This window comes from Lynx rufus, unplaced genomic scaffold, assembly GCF_022079265.1.
Source record: "Lynx rufus isolate CCGP_SWC_20201006 ecotype Redwood Valley unplaced genomic scaffold, mLynRuf1.p SCAF_25, whole genome shotgun sequence".
NCBI classification, from domain to species: Eukaryota; Metazoa; Chordata; class Mammalia; order Carnivora; family Felidae; genus Lynx; species Lynx rufus.
In genome coordinates, this window is record NW_025814840.1 from 10,428,551 (window position 1) to 10,448,860 (window position 20,310).

The window sequence follows — 20,310 nt, forward strand, 5'->3', positions numbered from 1 at the left end:
TGAAGTCGGACGCTTAACTGACTGCGCCACCCAGGCGCCCCTTAAATATTTTTAATTATAATAACACCTAGAGGAAATACGAACAATAAAAATCACTCAGATTTCCCTATATAAGAACTTCATAATAAAGGGTTTTTTTTTATTATTTTTATTTACAAGAGAGAGAAAAAGAGAAAGAGAGAGAGAGCATGAGAGGGGAAGGGGTAGAGGGAGAGGGAGAGAATCTCAAGTAGGCTCCATACTCAGGAGCCCAACACAGGGCTTGTTCCCAAGACCCTGGAAGCATGACCTGAACTGAAATCAAGAGTTGATCACTCGGTCAACTAAATGAGCCTCCCAGGTGCCCCATGAGTTTTAATTTCCTCTCTGTGTAGGGGAAGAATTTAGGTTTTGAAGTGATGGACTGTCCTGTGTTTTTATTTTCTGGGTTTTTGTTTTGTTTTGTTTTGTTTTCCTGCTTGCTTTTGTTTTTTTTGTTTTTGCCTCTAGCTTGTATTCACTCATGTTGCCAAAATGAGAGTAAAAAAAGCAAACATAAGGTTATGAAAGTGACATTTTCAGTCCTGATGTCAAGTTCCAACACATTAGAAACCAAATTGTGTGTAAACCGTAGGTGATATTTTCATATGAGTTTCAAAATTTTCCAAATTAGTGGTGCCTAAGAATGCTGTTATTGCTTTCCAATTACAAAAGATCATTGAATTCAAGTTGAGTTGACATAATGGGCTTTTTGACTCCTTGATTTCTTTGTTAGAGATGATGACTGAAAAACAGTACAGAATTTCAGACAAAAATGCCAGCTATTTCTTTGAAAATCAGATAATTGCATATATTTTTAAGGCATATTTACATACAATAAAATGTACATGTTTCAATGTATATAGGATACACTCATGTAATCACCATCACAGAAAAGATACAGAACATTTCCGTTACTTCAAAAAAAATTTTTTGGCCTCTTTGAAGTCAATTAATTCCCCTAACTTTTCCAGGCACAGGCAACCAATAATTTGTTTTCTGCCATTACAAATTTTTTCTCCTCTAAATTTCATATGAATGATATCTACTGTGGGTTGTATTTTGTATCTAGAATCTTTCATCTGGCATGAATTTTTCAAGATTCATGTAGTGGATTTAAGTAGGTCGCTCATTTTTACTACTGAATAGTATTAAAACACAATTTATCCATTCATCGGCTGATGAAAATTTGAATTGTTTCTAATTTTTGTTAGTATTAATAAAACAGCTATAAACAATTGTGTATACATCTTAGTGCAGACACGTGATGTCTCTAGAATACGTAAATGCCTAAAAATGGAATTACTGGGACATCTAGTAAGTCTATACATATCTTTAATTTTTTCCTAAAAGGGTTATATTATTTTCTATTCTCATCTTCAAATTAGAAGGTATTCATAACTTGTTCCTTATAATTCTCAAGTTAGACAACACTTGGAATTGTTATATTTTTTTAAATTTGAGTCATTTTGATGGGTATGCAGTGGTATCTCATGTTTGGTTTAATTTTGATTTCCTAAATTATCTTCCCTTGAGTTCTGGGTTGGTTGTAATGGATTTTTTTCCAGTTGGAACAAATGAAACAACAGAAAATGGGGTCAGTGTGTGCCAGTTTATAGTCCACGAGGGGTCAGCATCACTGTCACCCCAGTCCTGTTGACACTGAGGAGGATTCTCCAAGAATTGCCTGCATTTTGATGGGAGTCAAAAATGGAAACAAGAATAGTTAGTGCCATTCCTAAAATGTCTTTGAATATCAGAGTCACCTAATAAATTGATCTTTCTTTGTTAAAGATATCAGCTTAGCTAGAGATACCAATCTAGTAAAACAAATCAGGAAGCCTAAGAAGGACTTGGATCAACTACTCTTAACTATCTTAAGATAGCCATTACTCATTCTGAAAAAGTGAAGTCTTTTAAATTTTTTTTCATGTTGATTTTTGAGAGAGAGACAGATCGTGAGTTGGGGAGGGTCAGAGAGAGAGGGAGACAGAGAATCCGAAGCAGGCTCCAGGCTCTGAGCTGTCAGCACAGAGCGCGACGCAGAGCTTGAGCCCACGAACTGCAAGATCATGACCTGAGCCAAAGTCAGACACTCAACTGACTGAGCCACCCAGGTGCCCTAAAAATGAAGTCTTTCTATGTGTCCATATGCTTTTCCAACTTTTAGCAAATGAAAGGGAACATAAATACTCAAAAATAATTGATGAATGCGTACAAGTAATGTACAGGATTGAGAGGAGTCCAAACCTTGGTTCAAAATGCATCCATACAATATGTGAGGTATATAAACCTGGAAAAGATAAGTCTTCTAAAAGATCTGGGATACTAACATTATATTCCAGAAGGTGTTTTGTGGGTAGAACATGAATCAGAGTGCAAGCATAAGAAAAACCTTACCTATTTTTCATTGAATTCAGAAATTTAAAAAAAGGGAGTTTAGTTCTAATACAGAATACTTGAAGTTTTCCTTTGGGGGGAGGATTACCAATTAACAGTTTCATTAAACAATGTCTGTGTTACTTTTAGTAGAATTCCAAGAGACTCCAGAATGGAATGCTAAGAAACAGTACTGCTCTGACCGGCACTCTCATTCTACATTTGAAGAAATATAGATACTGTGGCAGAAAATATTTACCTTGGAATTACAGGAAAGAACCTAGGGATATTGGGGAAGATAACTTGATGATTGATTGTAATATCAAATTCATATAAGAAGTTTTAGAGAGACAAGAGAATACATAGTATGATTGAAAGTCCTTATTTTGATGTTTCCTCATCTTTAGTATGTGATTGCTTTGCATCTGCTACCTTATCAGTTCATGTTTCATCATTTCTTGGCTCATATGTCTTAGGATATGTCCTAAGCAGTTCCCTTTGACATGGTGATAATGTTATTCTGGGACCTTCAACCTCTGTTGTGTTACCACTTGCTTGGGATGGGGTGAAGTGGGTAGGGAAGAGCAATGAGACTAGAAGTGGTCCACTTTCCTTTACCTCTCTGACCCCAAAATAAATACTAACCATAGTAGAAATTCTATCTGTCTAAAATATTTAATTTCCTAAAGACCTAAAGAAAACATAACGGAATTATATTAGAGCTCAGATAAATTCAGTCAGATAAAGATTTGTTCTTAGACCCCACTGGGTTCAGCCATAACCTATCTGTTTTGAAGGGTCTTAATAATCCTTACTTCTCGTACATGTAGCTTCTCTACCCTGCTTTCAAATATATGTACAACTCAGGAAGACTTTTCTTCTGCATCTCAGGGTGGGCCAAGAGTATAATCCTGCCTCACACCCTCATGATTACCTTCACAGTCCTCATTGTCTATTCTAGGGTTCACTGTCATCTCTCTTTATTTTTTAATGTTTGTTTGTTTAGAGCCTGTGTGGGGAGAGGGACAAAGAGACAGGGGAAGAGATTCTTCTTTACTTTTTTAATTTTTTTTAATGTTTATTTGTTTTTGAAAGGGAGAGAGACAGAGAGAGAACAGGGAAGGGGCAGAGAGAGAGGGAGACACAGAATCCAAAGCAGGCTCCAGGCTCTGAGCTGTCAGCACAGAACCAGATGTGGGGCTCGAACTCACAGACCGCGAGATCATGACATAAGCTGAAGTTGGACGCGTTAACCAACTAAGCCACCCAGGCACGCTCCCCTCTTTTAACATTTTGGGAGTGAAGCTTCAATCCAGTCCCCTAATTTCTCCAATGATGTAGCAAGAATAACTTTTGCAAGCAAAGAGAGTCTGGGAATAAAATCTCCTATCTGCATGATGTCAATGGATAAATTAACTTTTCTTTTCTTCATCTCACATCAGGGAGAAAAGTGCGATTCAGAGAGTTTACATTATTTGTCAAAGGTCACAGGAGTGGTGGAGCTGGGGTTCAAATCAGGACACTCTTACGCCAGGGCCATACTGCCTCATCAAGTGACACCAAACATAACTTCTTAGCAAGTGATGCCGTGTGCAGCTCAAAGTTTCACCATCTCTATGTTTTGGTGGATCTCTGGGTTTTTCAGGTTCCCAGATACATCAACTCAGTCCGAATCTTCTTCAATTCATTTATGAGCTCCTGTCTGTTCCAGGTACTAAGTGCTAGAGGTATAAAGATGGGCTGGAGAGAAAGCAGTTCTGGAGTGAGAGCATCTTATGTCCTGTCTTTCCTCTGGTTCAGATAGCATATCTCTTGCCCATGACAGTTTTCCTGTAACCTAGTGTAGCATTTTGAAATTTCAGTAAAGCAGAAGTGACAGCCTTGTGATTCACAAACTCCACTGAGATCGCTCTGGTATGACAAACTTGTCTCAGCTGTCTGTATATAAATTAGGAATTCCTAAAGCTTTCAATATGAAAGTTGCTACGAACTGCTTTGTTTCAAACAGAAACCATTGAAATGCTAATTAGGAAATATTCCTTCCAAAGTAATTTTAAATGGCTTTTGGGGAAAGTAAACCCATTTACTCTTTTAAGTTTTTACTGGGCAGGTTTCTCCTTGTGAGAGAATGGGGTTTTTGTGAACTACTGTAGGACATGACATATATATTTTAGAAGTGACTAAATCTTGGGATGTGGCAGATAAAATGGTTATACTGCTTGTATTTTATTGGACACCATAAATACAAATAGATATAACAAAGAACTGAATGATTTGGAATGCTAGGAGATAGAAGGAGGAAAATACCTTTAAAATGATTATTTGAATTATCATCTTCCTTTGTTAAATAATTTATTGTCAAATTGGCTAACATACAGTGTGTATAGTGTGCTCTTGGTTTTGGGGGTAGTTTCCCATGGTTCATCGCTTCCATACAATACCCAGTGCTCATCCCAACAAGTGCCCTCCTCAATGACCATCACCCATTTTCCCCTCTCCCCCACCCCCCATCAACCCTCTGTTCTCTGTATTTAAGAGTCTCTTATGGTTTACCTCCCTCTCTGTCTGTCACTATTTTTCCCCTTCCCCCATGGTCTTCTGTTAAGTTTCTCAAGTTCCACATAGGAGTGAAAACATATGGCGTCTTTCTCTGACTGACTTACTTCACCCAGCATAATACCTTCCAGTTCTATCCATGTTGCTGCAAATGGCACGATTTCATTCTTTCTCATTGCCAAGTAGTATTCCACTGTGGATATAAACCACATCTTCTTCATCCTGAATTATCATCTTCCTTAGGGGACCCTCAACTTCCCCCAAGACAGAAAATACCCTCATGGGAAGAGAAATACATTTAATCTTTCTAAGGGTACAGTCAAAATTTTCAGTATGTTTTTACTTCTTGGTTTCTTTCTCTCTTACCCTTCCCTTCCTTTTTTTTTTTTTAATTGTAATTCTTTATATTGTTTTGTGAATTGGGGTGTGATTGAGTAACTGAGTGTATGCACATAGCAGGAAGCAAGTTCTAGAGAACCCCAAGTAGAATTTTTTTAAGTATGGAATATTCCTAGAGAGCCAAGCAAATATCCAACTTTGGATGTAGAAGAAGGTTAGCCACCTTCTCTCTAACCTGAGTCTCCTGTCATATTCAAGATCTTGTAAATAGCTTGAGTAACTAATTGCATAACCTGAAGACTTAGAAGCCATGATAAACTCTTTTTTTTTTCTACCATAAATTCTCCAACCTCCTTCTCAGACTATTGGCCAAGAGGGTACCATCTAGTCTTAATTATGGAACTAAGTATCAAATATTTTCATTCCAATTGAGACTTTGTGATATAAAATATGCACATCATTTGTATCATACTTTTATTATCTTGTACATATTTTATATGCCATAAGGGATTTTCCTTTTGCTGTTTGGATACATTTATTTCATCAGTATGTGAAATGGAAAGGAAAGGAGAAAAAATAAGTTGCATAATAAATATATTATAATTAAGCATGTTCATTATTTTATTTTTTTAAATGTTTATTTTTGAGAGAGAGAGTGCGCACGTGCAAGTGAGCAAGCAGGGAAGGAGGAGAGAGAGAGGAGACACAGAATCTGAAGCTCCAGGCTCCAGGCTCCGAGGTGTTAGCAAAGAGCCCTACGCGGGGCTCGAACTCACAAGCTGTAAGATCATGACCTGAGCTGAAGTCAGACACTCAACCAACTGAGCCACCCAGATGCCCAAGCATGTTCAATATTTTAAACTGCTGTATATAAGAAGGCCCAAAGACAATGCCATTTTTTTTCTATACACATTGCTAAACAAAAACATAGCACTATCATATCCTACAGTATGGTGATCAGGGTTGTTTCTGTGTAACATGGAGAGAGAAACTGAGAGAAAACAGTATTAAGAAAAAATCAATTATATATATAATTATGTAAATAGTATATATAAACAATTAGTTCTTTACTAAATATACTGAATATACTAAATATACTGAATGTTCTACTTTCTTTAACTGAAGATACAATATGAAAGATGATCTAATTATAATAATGGAAGTAATGAGATATTTGGAGGCAAATTTAAGAAGTTTTGGTTTAGATCTTAACATAAAAAGTAAACCCTTCTTTGAGATGACTTGGAGTCTCTTTATATAGAGACAAACAAGTTGACCATCTCTGGGTTTATGTGCTTTTGTTTTGCTCACTTGGCTGGTGTTTTCTTTAGTTATTTTGTTTTAATCTTACATCTGGTTAAAAATTTGGAATCTGGAATTTCCAACTATATGCTTTTGTTATGCCAATTTGAGATTGGAAGACATTCCCAAATAAGTTGTGTCTGTAAAGAATTTTCATCTTAATGATTCTCTCTGGTGTTTCATTCTTGAGTAAATGTATATATATATATAGAGAGAGAGAGAGACAGAAACAGAGACAGAGAGAGACAGACAATATTTTATAAAGAAAGTGATTAATTTGCATATAACATTACTTTTGGTAAATATTCATTAGAACTAAATTATTTTTCATTATAAAACATAATTTGAAATAAATGTTGCTTAATTGGTACTATTAGTTACTATTGGTACATAGGATCTTGGATAGAGGAAAAGTTTGAAATGTTAATTTGCCATATTATTAGGGGAAAATTCTCAACCTTGGATGGTAAAAAATTAAATAGGTTGCTTACTAGTTGACCTGTCCACACTGTTATGTCTCTTTCTTAGTATATACAACTTATAAAGCACTCATTAAAATTGACTTCTGTTCTCATTAAACACATAAACAAAAAACTAAAACAAAGTATGTAAACAAAAAGTGTCAAATAGATTCCAATCTGACCATAAAAGTAATAAAATACACAAAGTTTAGGAAATTATGTGTATATATATATATAATTTTGAATGTCTGCATAATATTTTTTCCATACATACACCATAAGTAATTTAGTGTTAGTCTTATTGTTGGTTATTTTGAGGACTTTTTTTATTATTAGAATCCTAATTCTTTGCTGCTTTAGTATAAAATTCCGTGACTTTTTCTTACATTTTTCTTTCATGACAGAAAAACTTTTTAAATTTTTATTTAAATTCTAGTTAGTTAACATACAGTGCAATACAGTTGGTTTCAAAGGCAGAATTCAGTGATTCCTCACTTACAGACAACACACAGTGCTCATCACAAGTGCCCTCCTTCATGCATATCACCCATCTAGCCCATCCTTCATCTACCTCCCTCCATCAACCCGCAGTTTGTTCTCTATCTTGAGAGTCTCTTATGGTTTGTTTCCCTCTGTCTCTCTTTTTTCCCCCTTCCCATATGTTCATCTCTTGTTTCTAAATTCCACATATGAGTGAAATCATATGGTATTTATCTTTCTCTGACTTATTTCACTTAGCATAATGCACTCTAGCTCCATCCACATCATTGCAAATGGCAAGATTTCATTCTACTTGATTGCTGAGTGTATATATATATATATATATATATATATATATATATATACATACAATGGGATACCACATCTTCTTTATCCATTCATCCGTCAATGGATATTTGGGCTCTCTCCGTAGTTTGTCTATTATTGATAATATTCCTGTAAACATCAAGTGCATGTACCCCTTCAAATCTGTATTTTTTGTATCCTTTGGGTAAATACCTATCAGTACAATTGCTGGATTGTAGAGTAGTTCTATTTTTAACTTTCTGAGGAAACTCCATACTGATTTAGAGTGGCTGCAGCAGTTTGCATTCCCACCAACAGTGCAAGAGGGTTCCCCTTTCTCTGCATCCTCACCAACACCTGCTGTTTCTTGTGTTGTTGATTTTAGACATTCTGACAGGTGTGAAGTGGTGTCTTATCGTAGTTTTGATTTGTATTTTCCTAATGATGAGTGATGTTGAGTATCTTTTCATGTGTCTGTTAGCCATCTGGGTATCTTCTCTGGAAAAGTGTCTATTCAAGTCTTCTGCCCATTTCTTAACGGGATTTTTGGATGATTTTTGGATGTTGAATTTGATAAGTTCTTTTAGATTTTGGATACTAACCCTTTATCAGATATATCATTTGCAAATGTCTTCTCCCATTCTGTAGGCTGCCTTTCAGTTTTGTTGATTTTTTCCTTCACTGTGCAGAAGCTTTTTATCATGACGAAGTTCCAATAGTTCATTTTTGCTTTTGTTTCTCTTCTCTCAGGAGATATATCTAGTAAGAAGTTGTTATGGCCATTGTCCAAGAGATTGCTGTCTATGTTCTTCTCTAGGATTTTGATGATTTCCTGTCTCACATTTAGGTAATTTGTCCATTTTGAGCTTCTTTTTGTGTATGGTGTAAGAAAGTGGTCCAGTTTCATTCTTCTGCATCTAGCTATCCAGTTTTCCCAGCACCATTTGTTAAAGACACTGTCTTTTTTCCATTGGATGTTCTTTCCTGCTTTGTTGAAATGAGATGACCATATAGTTTTGGGTCCATTTCTGGGTTTTCTATTCTGTTCCATTGGTCTATGTGTCTGTTTTGGTGCCAGTACCATACTGTCTTGATGACTACAGCTTTGTAATATAGCTTGAAATCTGGAATTGTGATGCCTTCCATTTTGTTTTTCTTTCTCAGGATTGCTTTGGCTATTGGGGGTCTTTTGTGTTTCCATACAAATTTTAGGATTGTTTGTTTTGGCATTGTGAAAAATTCTGGTGGTATTTTGACAGGGATTGCATTAAATGTGTAGATTGCATTTTAACAATGTTTTTTCTTCGATCCCATGAGCATGGAATGATTTTCCATTTCTTTGTGTCCTCTTCAGTTACTTTAATAAGTCTTCTACAGTTTTTAGAGCACAGATCTTCTACCTCTTTGATTAGGTTTATTCCTAGGTATCTTATGATTTTTTGGTGCACCTTGGAAATGGGATTGAATCCTTGATTTATTTTTCCTGGCTTCATTATTGGTGTATAGAAATGCAACAGATTTCTATACATTGATTTTATATTCTGTGTCTTTGCTGAATTCATGTATTAGTTGTAGCAATATTTTGGTGGAGTCTTTCAGGTTTTCTACATAGAGTATCATGTATTCTGCAAATTGTGACAATTCGACTTCTTCTGTGCTGATTTGGTGCCTTTTGTTTCTTTTTGTTGCCTGGTTGCTGAGGTTAAGACTTCCACTACTATATTAAATAGTAATGGTGAGAGTGGACATCATTATCTTGTTCCTGACCAGAGGGGAACGTCTCTGTTTTTCCCCATTGAAGATGAATATTAGCTGTGTATCTTTCATATATGGCCTTTATGATGTTAAGGTATATTCCATCTACCCTTACTTTGTTGAGGGTTTATATAAAAAATAGACGCTGTATTTATGACACAGGAACTTTTAATATTTATGTAAGTAGTATGTATATTCTTTTATATATTATTAATAGTATCTTTTTTTTAGCAAATGTGGATTTTTGAGAACTATTATAATTTAATTTTTTTCAATCTTATTTTTTGTGTTAGTTTGCTAGTGCTGCTAAAACAAAATACCCCAGACTGGGTGGCTTAAACAACTGAAATGTATTTGCTCATAGTCTGAGACTAGAAGATTAAGATCAAGATGTGGGCAGGTTTATTTTCTGAGGCCTCTCTCCTCTCTCCTTGCAAAGGGCCACCTTCTGGCTGTTTTCCTGCATGACGATCTTCCCTCTATCAGTGTTCCTCTTCTGATAAGGATGTCAGTCATGTCAGACTAGGACCTACTCTAAAGACTTAATTTAACCTTCATCATTTCTTTAAAAAAGCAATTTCTAAATGCCTTCTGAGGTACTAGTGGGTTAGGGATTTTATATATGAATTTGGGTGAGTGAAAAGACACAATTCAGCCCATAATAGTAATCAAAATATAAATGTTTAATATTATTGTTCCCCCTCAAAATTCCTTAGCAGTCTTTTCTACTGGATTCTTCCTACAGTCACTCAATCCTCATTAGGTACTTATCTTTTTTAATAATTGAAAACTTGTTTTTAAATTTTTTATTAAGTAGATTTTCTTGGATATTTATTTATTTATTTTTGAGAGAGAGAGAAAGAGAGAGAGAGAAAGAATGAATCCTAAGCAGGCTCCATACCCTCAGTGCAGAGCCTGAGACAGGGCTCGAATTCACAAACCATGAGATCATGACCTGAGCCTAAAGAAAGAATTGGCAGCTTAACCAATTTAGCCACCCAGGCATCCCAAGTAGATTTTCAAACATATAACAAAGTAGGACTGGAGAATATAATAAATCCCAATATATTCACCATCCAGCTTCAACAGCTGACTCATAGCCAGTATTGTTTCATTTATTCCCCCATCAAGTTGTTCCCTTTCCCCAAAATTCATTTTAAAATATCAGACATCATATTATTTCATCCATATGTATTTCAGTATGTATCTCTACAAGAAAGTGATCTTAAATGGACAAAATAATTTCACAATATACTTTTAATTTATGGCTTCACTATCATCAAATATCCAGACAATATTCAAATGCCTCCATTATCTTATGACATTGTAAAAGTCTATTCAAAATAGGACACAAATACATTATGTATTTAGCTCCATATATTGCAAATGGTTGGTATATCTTATTGCACAGTACACATTTGGTTTTAGCATAAAAAGTGAACACTTTTATCAACAATTGAAAAATATTTAAAATTTGTGAATTTAAAATTTGTGATTTTTGGTATGATCGGATTAGATCTACCATAGCTGTCACTGGATTCCGTGTGTTGCCCTCATCCCTTGTTCCTGTTCTTCCACTCTCTTTCTGCCTTTTCTGGTCTTAATTGACCATTTTCTATGATTCTATTTTCTCCCCTTTTGTAGCATATCCATTATATTTCTTTTTAAAACTTTTTAATGGTGGCCCTAGACTTTGCAGTATACATTTACAACTTATCCAAGTCCATTCTGAGATAACAATATAGAGCTTCACAGATATCCAGGTACCTTATGATGGCAAACTATTCCTTATTTCTCTCTCCTGTCCCTTCTATCATTGCTGTCATTCACTTACATATGCGCATAGGGAGACATCTGTGTGCACCTATGTATATCTGTGTGTACAGCTCTATCTATTATCTATCTATCTATCTACCATCTATCATCATGATGTCTCCATCATCTATAGTCTATCATCTATCTATTATCTAATGTGATCTATCTATATATCTATCTGTCATCTATCTATCCCCATCATTGCTGTTATTATTTGAAAAAAAATAGCTATCTGTTAGATCAATTAAAAATAAAATAAATAAGGTCGCCTGGGTGGCTCAGTTGGTTAAGCATCCAACTTCGGCTCAAGTCATGATCTCATGGTCCGTGAGTTCGAGCCCCGAGTTGGACTCTGTGCGACAGCTTGAAGCCTGGGGCCTGCTTCGGATTCTGTGTCTCCCTCTCTCTCTGCCCTTCCCCCTCACCTGCTCATGCTCCGTCTCTCTGTCTCTCTCAAAAATAAACATTAAAAAAATAATAAAAATAAAATTTTTATTTTCACCTATTCATTCTTTGAAGATCTTTCTTTCTTTTGTAAATCCATATTTATAACATCTTTCTTTTCTGAAGAACTTATTTTAACATTTCTTGCAAGGTAGTTCTACTGACAATAAATTCCCACAGTATTTGTTTTTCCGAGAAAGTCTATTTCTTTTCACTTACGAAGGATAAGTTTTCAGGGAACAGAATTCTAGGTTGGTGGTTTTTATTCCCCATCACTAAATATTTTATTGCACTCTTCCTTGAGTTGTTTCTGAATAATAGTTAGCTATAATTTTTATCTTTTCTCCTCTACAATACCTGCAGATATAAGGTTTTTGTTTTTGTTTTTTTTCCTTTCTGACTTCTTTCAGGACTTTTTTTCTTTACTTTTGCTTTTTTGCAGTTTGAGTGAGATATATCTAAATGCAGTAGTTTTTGACATTTCTCCTGTTTGGTGTTCTCTAAGCTTTCTGGATCTGTGATTTGGTGTCTAACATTAATTCTGAGTCATTATTGCTTCAAATATTGGTTCTGTCCCCTTCTCCTCTTCTTCCTCTAACCTTATGTACATATTACAGCTTTTGTAGTTGTCCCACATTTCTTGCATATTCTGTTCTATTTATTTCACTCTTTTTTCTCTTTGCTTTTCAGTTTTGGAGGTTTCTACTGTTATGTTCTTAAATTCAGAGATTCTTTCCTCAGTCATAATCAGCTACTGGGCCCATCAAAAACATTCTTCATTTCTATTACAGTGTTTTTGATTTCTTAACATTTCCTTTTGATTCTTTCAATTTCTTGACTTAAATTGTCTATTTGTTCTTGCATATTGTCCACTTTTTCCATTAAATCCTTTAGCATAACAGTTATAGGTTTGTTTTGTTTTAATTTTTAAATACCTGGTCTAATAATTTCAACATTCCTGCCATATACAAATCTGGTTCTGATGCTTCCTCAGTCTCTTCACATTATTTTTTCCCAGTGAGTATGACCTATCATTTTGTGTTGAAAGGCAGATGTGATGTAATGGGTAAAAGAGACAGGTGAACAGGTCCTTTAGTAAAGTATGGGCAGAGGGAAAGTGCTTTCTGGTCCTATGATTAGGCGTGAGTCTTTTGTGATGCTGTGGAGTTTTTGGCTTTGATACTTAATCAATCTGAGCCTCCAGCAATTCATCAATTATATTCAAGTTTTCCTACCCAGTGCTGTTTCCAATGGAGATTTCTGCTCCTGAGTTTCTGCCATAGGAAGTTTTGATTCTCTGAGTATCTGCCTGTCTGTCTCTCCAATATTCGGACAATGATTTGCCCTATGACCATGCTTCTCTGATAACTTTAAGAAGAGTTGTTGATTTTTTAGTTTTATTCAGGAAAATTTTTCAATGATCATTTTGAAATGTCATTTTATCCTTTTGCTTATTTAATCTAGAAGATTTCTGTCACCTACAAATAACAATTCATGTCTCTTCTTTTCTAATCGTTATGTAGTGTATCGGAATTCTAACTGAACTTTTACCATAATTTTGCACTGTAATGGGTAAAGCTAGATGAGTCAAAACTAGGAATCAAACACGGCAGCTATGATTTTATCACTTAATATAATCATTACTGTTGGTTTCTGGAAGGTGGGTATTACCAACTCTTTTTAGTTCATTTCCATTTTTTTGCTTGTGAAGATCACTGTTAAATATAACAAAAATGTGCTGACATTTGTGTGAAATACATTTTGGCATGTGATTTTTTTCTTCACATATCTATGAGTGTAATGAATTGAATTAGATTTTCTGATGCTGTTTTTTTCTTCCACACTTAGAATACTTAATCTTGGTGTATCATTCTTTTAATATACTGCTAGATTTTATCTGTTAACATTTTAGTTTGGGTTGATACTTTAATAAATAAGATTGCCATATACTCATTAGTTTTCCTTTTATGTTACTGTTGTCTTTTTCTTGATTTGGTATAAACAATATACTAGCTGTAAAGAATAATTTTTAAAATGTGATAAAATTTACTCTCTTCTAAGTTTTGACATTCTATTTATTTTACTTCTTTTTTCTAGGCTTTCTGTGGGTGGAAAACTTTATGCATTTCTAAAAATGTCATTATTTTAATTTTTTAAGTTAAGCCTTTTATTTTGAGACAATTATGGACTCACCTACAGCTGTAAGAAGTGATACAGAGAGATTCCATGTAGTCCTTACCCAATTTCCCCCAATCATAACACTAAACAAAACTATAGTACAATGTCAGGGGCTCCTGGGTGGCTCAGCTGGTAAAGCATCTGACTTTTGATTTCAGGTCAGGCCACGATCTCAGAGTTGGTGAGTTCGAGCCCCACATAAGCCTCCACATTGTCAGTGCAGAGCCCACTTCAGATCCTCTGACTCCCTGTCTCTCTGTCCCTCCCCAATTCGTGCTCTCACTCTCTCAAAAATAAACATTTAAAAAAAACTATAGTACAATGTCAAAACTGGAACATTGACACCAAGAAACTCAAGATACAGAATATATCCATCGTCACAAGGATGTTACATATTTGATAGGTTTTTTTTTGTTTGTTTGTTTTTGCTTAGTGGTATTCAATGGTGTGGGTATACCAGAGTTTATTTAACCTTTCATCAGTTGAAGGACATCTGAGTTATTTCCAATGTTTTGATACTGCAAGGGGGAAGAGAGTGCCAAATAATGCCATGCACAATGGGTTCAAGCCAAGAGAAACAACATTTTACCTTGTCTGAATGATGTGGCAAGCTCTCTCTAAGGAACTGTATATTCCTGCTTATTACTTGATATCTGAATATCAGGAAAATGTCAAAAATGGTGACAAAAATGTTGCAGGCAGGGAAACGGTATATTCAAAGTCTTTAGATAAGATAGAGCTTACCACATTTTGGAAAATCAAACAACTTCACGATGAATGCTACTGCATACAAAGGAGGAGTGGGGAGAGTTGGGGCAGAGAATCAGCAGTGAAATTAAAGGCAGTGAAGGTCACATGGAGGATATTTTCTTTCCAAAGGAAATGTGAAGCCATCAGAGTGTTATAAGCAAGCACTAAGATCATCAGATGTGATTTTGTTAAAGACCTCTCTGGCAGCAGAGTGAAAAGTAGATTAATGGGAGGCCATATTAAATGCAATGAGATCAACTTGATAGTTATTATACTAGCATATCCGTGATACTGGGGATCGAGTGGAGCAGATATATTTTAGAACTAGTTAGGTGGTATAATGAACATGATTTGATATGGGAAATGTGAGAGATGAAGATATTCATGGAACTCCCATTTTATCGATGGGAAAATCCACATAATCAATTGAAATAGAGAACAAGGGATGAGGTAGAGGTATTTTGAGAGAAAAAGTTTAAAGAGAACAGTAGTGTCAAATGCTGCAAAGCAGTCAAGGAAAGTTAAGGTCAAAAAAGAGCTCATTATGTTCATCCACAAAGACATTTCTAGTGGAAGTGATGAGAGCAATTTGAGTGGAGTTTTTGGCTCCAGGATTGTTATTTTCCCCTGGGTTTCATCATAAAAGGATTCGAGGTCTTCATAACTGTATTAATATAGATCTGATTTCCAGAAATTTCAGATTCTCTTAGTCTGAAGGATGTAAGCTACAGTGATGGCTTGTCTAAGTATTATGGTTCTATCCTAAACTGCGTGCTTTGGAAATGGCCAAAGATAGTTATGTATTTAGAAAAATTCGTGATCCTCTCCCCAAGGAAGAAAACCTGTTTTCATCAATTGGTTTGTAGGAGTTACAAAGCCACAGAACCAACTTATCTCAAGCTATTCAGGGTAAAATGGCTTAAAGAGTCCTCCAGGAACCGTTCTTCTAGGCTCTTGATTACCAGAGAATACTATTATTAGTGGGTGCCCTGCTGAGTTGAACACAGAGCTCTCGTCGCACAACTTCTGGTGGAGTGGGAAGCAATGGCCCATCTTGGGCTTAGGGATTGTTATGAGGTATATGGATTTTCAATATGTCAAATGATATATACTATCTGGAGAAAAATATGAACAAAACTAGAAATCTGGTTTCATCTATTTAAGAATTTCTAAAATAGAGATTTGAATTTCTTCTCTCTGGAGGGAAAGAGTTCAAGGTGTGAAGTGATTGATTGTTATTATGGTTATTTTACGTATCACTTACTCATGGTGTCAGATTCAAGGACGGTAAACCAACAAGCCTGGGGTCGTAATGACATCTGGATTACTGCAGTAAAATTCCGACACATATTACAGACCAAACCATGGGTAGATAATGTTTTCATATGTTTTCAAATTATCCAAATTAAAAGTGCCTTATAATTTCCCCTCAAATTACACATAGATCTTTCTTGATGTTGAGTTGGCATGCTTGCCTTTATTTTTTTTACTTTATTTCTTTGTTAGTGATTATAATTCAGAAATGATAGAAAAATTTAGGCAAAAATGCCAGCTATTTCTTTGCGACTTAGATAATTAACATGGATTGCAATAATATTTCAGAAAAATCCTATTTTTTGTGAAGTTATTAGGATAAATACATTAGTTTGAATAATTAACTAAGTTGCTATGCTTTAAACCTACGTCCTACTCCCATGATAGGATATCTGGAAGGCTGCTATTTGCTCAGCAACTCCGTTTCCCACGGTTTTCACGTCCCCCAATGTGTTCCTCATATATCTTCAAACATCTGGTGGTGGCTGGGGGTGGGGAAGAAACTTAACATAGCTCCTTATACATTAAGCCATGGGAGCGAATTGCTTCATTGACACATAAGTCAATTCAAAGCTTCTGGCTATTTCTGTGGTAGGTATCCTTTTATGTAAGAAACCTATTCTTTGTATCTAAGCACAAGGACACATACTCTCTGAGGATAGATGGCCTCAGTAATATCATAGGAAACGTTAGTATGCAGCCAAATATCCGGGTCTCACTACAATTATTGGATTCGTGTCCAAAAGCTTACCTGTCCCTTTTTCTTGTGTATAGAAATCTTGCCTTGCCTGTTTTCTTCCCCCCTCATTGTAGGAAAGCTGTCATTAGCATGGTTTTCATTGCACATTGTAGTGAAGTACTACAAATGACAAATTACACAATTGCAGGTGATATACACACTTTTTTTTTATTTTCTAAACCAGTGAGTGCTTGTCTCTTTGTTTTATTAAACTTTCTAAAAAAGCTGATACCATCAATCACTCCTTCCTCTTGATGTCCATAAAACCATTCTTTCCTATTGTTTTTTTTTTTTTTTCTTACTGATTACTTCATTGTTTCATTTGTTAGTTCTTCCACACTTTTCTCTCTCACAGCATGAAGTTTCTCCTGGAGCAGTCCTGAGCTCTTTTTTTCCTATGCTTTTTTTTTCTGTTTCCAGTATCGAAATGATGTCAAGCATCTGCACCTTTCTATGATGCTCATAATTTGATCACATTTTTATCAACTTATCTGAGGTCTAGATTCATATATCCAGCTACTTCTTCTGCATCTGCCATTGACTATCTCTTAGACACCTTAACTTATAATGTCCAAAAGGAACTTTTTATGTTCTTTCCTAAACTCACACCTCAGTCCTCATTATCTCTGCGGTTGGAACCACCACCCACCAAATTTTCAAACCAGAAATGTGGGAGGTGCCCTTGCCTTCTTCCTTTCTCTTACATCACAAACTTCTGCAAAGTCCATTCTGTTTATCATCAATATACATGTGTCCAGTATTCTTTCTTTACAAAACCTCCACTGTTAGAGAGTCTGTAGAGAAGGCTGTCATTTTGTGTCTAGATTAGAGCAATAGTCACCTACCTCACCCTCCAAGCTGTCCTCCCCTCAGGAGCGGAAGTGAAGCTCTGTCTCAGACTTGCCTCTGTGAAAGAGAGCAACCAACCAGGGAAGCCTAAGTTATTTATTTCTATTCTTTTTTTTATTTTTATTTTTATTTTTTTTTAATTTTTTTTTTCAACGTTTATTTATTTTTGGGACAGAGAGACAGAGCATGAACGGGGGAGGGGCAGAGAGAGAGGGAGACACAGAATCGGAAACAGGCTCCAGGCTCTGAGCCATCAGCCCAGAGCCCGACGCGGGGCTCGAACTCCCGGACCGTGAGATCGTGACCTGGCTGAAGTCGGACGCTTAACCGACTGCGCCACCCAGGCTCCCCTATTTATTTCTATTCTTAAAAGTACATCTATCCCTTGTACTCCACTGTGAAACTGATAGTAAACAAAAGGCAGACAACCTTCAACTGTATCTTCATTCTCACCGGCCTTAACACATGGATCAATCTTTGAGATGCTAACATTTATTTTGCTTCCAAAATTACATTGCAAATCTGCAGTTCTAGGAATAAACACTTCTTCTCACTATCTAATCCTAAATGCCTCAGATATAATAGGTACTAACTGTTTCACTGCTATCTGAAAGGCAAGAGAGAGTGGTAAAGAAAGAGACGAGGGAGGGAAAGAGGGAAGAAAAGAGGGAGGGTGGGAAGTTGTTTGGTTGGAAAAGTAATGTATATGCCTCATCTCAGAGGTACCAATAGAACGATTTTTTAGAATAATCGTTTGTGATTAACAATTATTTATCATGTTCCTCTTCTCAGTGTCAGGGAGAAAATAAACCCAAAAGAAATCTAAATTACCACCAAAAGGATATTAATTAATCATTTTATTTTCAGAGTAGATCACTAAGCATGCACGAAAGTCTTGAATGCAAATGATATTGAGAAAAAATGCTCTTATCATAAGTTTAAGTGAAAAAGTTAAATTCAGAGTATTAGAAATACTATATGAAATGTTAAATATCCTTTGAGCTCCATTCTACATGTTGTTGAAAATGGCATAGAAAATATATCTTTAAATATTTACAGGGGCGCCTGGGTGGCGCAGTCGGTTAAGCATCCGATTTCAGCCAGGTCACGATCTCACGGTCCGTGAGTTCGAGCCCCGCGTCAGGCTCTGGGCTGATGGCTCAGAGCCTGGAGCCTGTTTCCGATTCTGTGTCTCCCTCTCTCTCTGCCCCTCCCCCATTCATGCTCTGTCTCTCTCTGTCCCAAAAATAAATAAAGGTCGAAAAAAAAATTTAAATATTTACATATGGAAGAAAATTACAGAAATAATAATTGCTAAAATTTCCCCCTTTACACTTCGAGTTTTCTTTATACTTTTTTGTAAATATTGTGTTGCGGTTTAACATGTTATAAAATCCATAAATATTACTACAAATGACATCTTTAAAACAGTCTACAGGTTTATTGGCATCAACATATTAGTGAGTCTCCAGGGATGGCAAAGGCACAAAATGGAGAGGGCCTATGTCCTTGAATTGCATTTGGAGAAGGGTCACATGCTCATTCACAGGAATTTGGATTTTCTGTGACAAGCAATACGTTTCCATCTGTTCAAACTACTGAAATTGGGGAGTTACAGCAGTTGGTGTTATTTTCCCATGAATACTCTCAGGAAATATAAACTGTCATTTTCAAGAATGAAGTTAATGCAAGTATACTTTGCAAGTATAAATGCAAGTTGAAATAACTCATGCTATTCTATTGTAAAAGGAAGACACCAAGTCTTACAGCAATAGGTTCAGTATGATCCCATGAAAAGAATGTAGGTGTATATACCTGTACATTATTGTTCGTACTGACACACACACGTGTGTGCAGATATGAACGAATTTTCTCAAAGTCTCAAAGAGACTTCCCATTAAGTAGTTAATGTAGTTAATTTCACCTTACGGTGGCAGTGTCCAAGGGGAAGTGCCCAGGCACATATTTGACAAAGTAACTTGAGTCATATTTCAAATAACTTTGGACTACATGTTTATGCTTATTTCATTTTGTTAGGCTATTTGCAGAATGTATTCAAAGACAAAATTACCATTCAAATATATCTGCCTATATTCTATGGGAAAGAAAAGACTGAATGCTAAACCAATTTCTGAGGTTATGAATGGTTGATAACTAGAACAAAGTACCCTAATCTGTTTAATAAGGTCAAATCCAATCCATCTAAAAAATATTGAAGGAAGCTCACCCTAATGAGCGTTCCCTACAAGCGTACCATTACTGCTACCTCTTGAACGTTGAACAAAATATACATGTGCATTCTGAAGCATATAAATGGACTTATGAAGATTTTACTTCCAGTTTTGGTCATTGAAACGATTTACAGGTTTACAGGCCAATCTTTCACATAACTAGTTTATATTCCTTATATCACATTTTTAAACTCTATGGTCTGTTTTACATTTATGGCATACTTCAGTTTGGGCTAGCCACCCAAGAGCCACATTTGCTAGTGTTTGCCATATTCTTATGGCAGTGCAATTTTTTTTTTTTTTTTGAGGAAGAGAGAGAGAGAGAGAGAGAGAGAGACAGAGAGAGAGAGAGAGAGAGAGAGAGAGAGAGAGAGAGAGAGAATGAGTGGGGGAG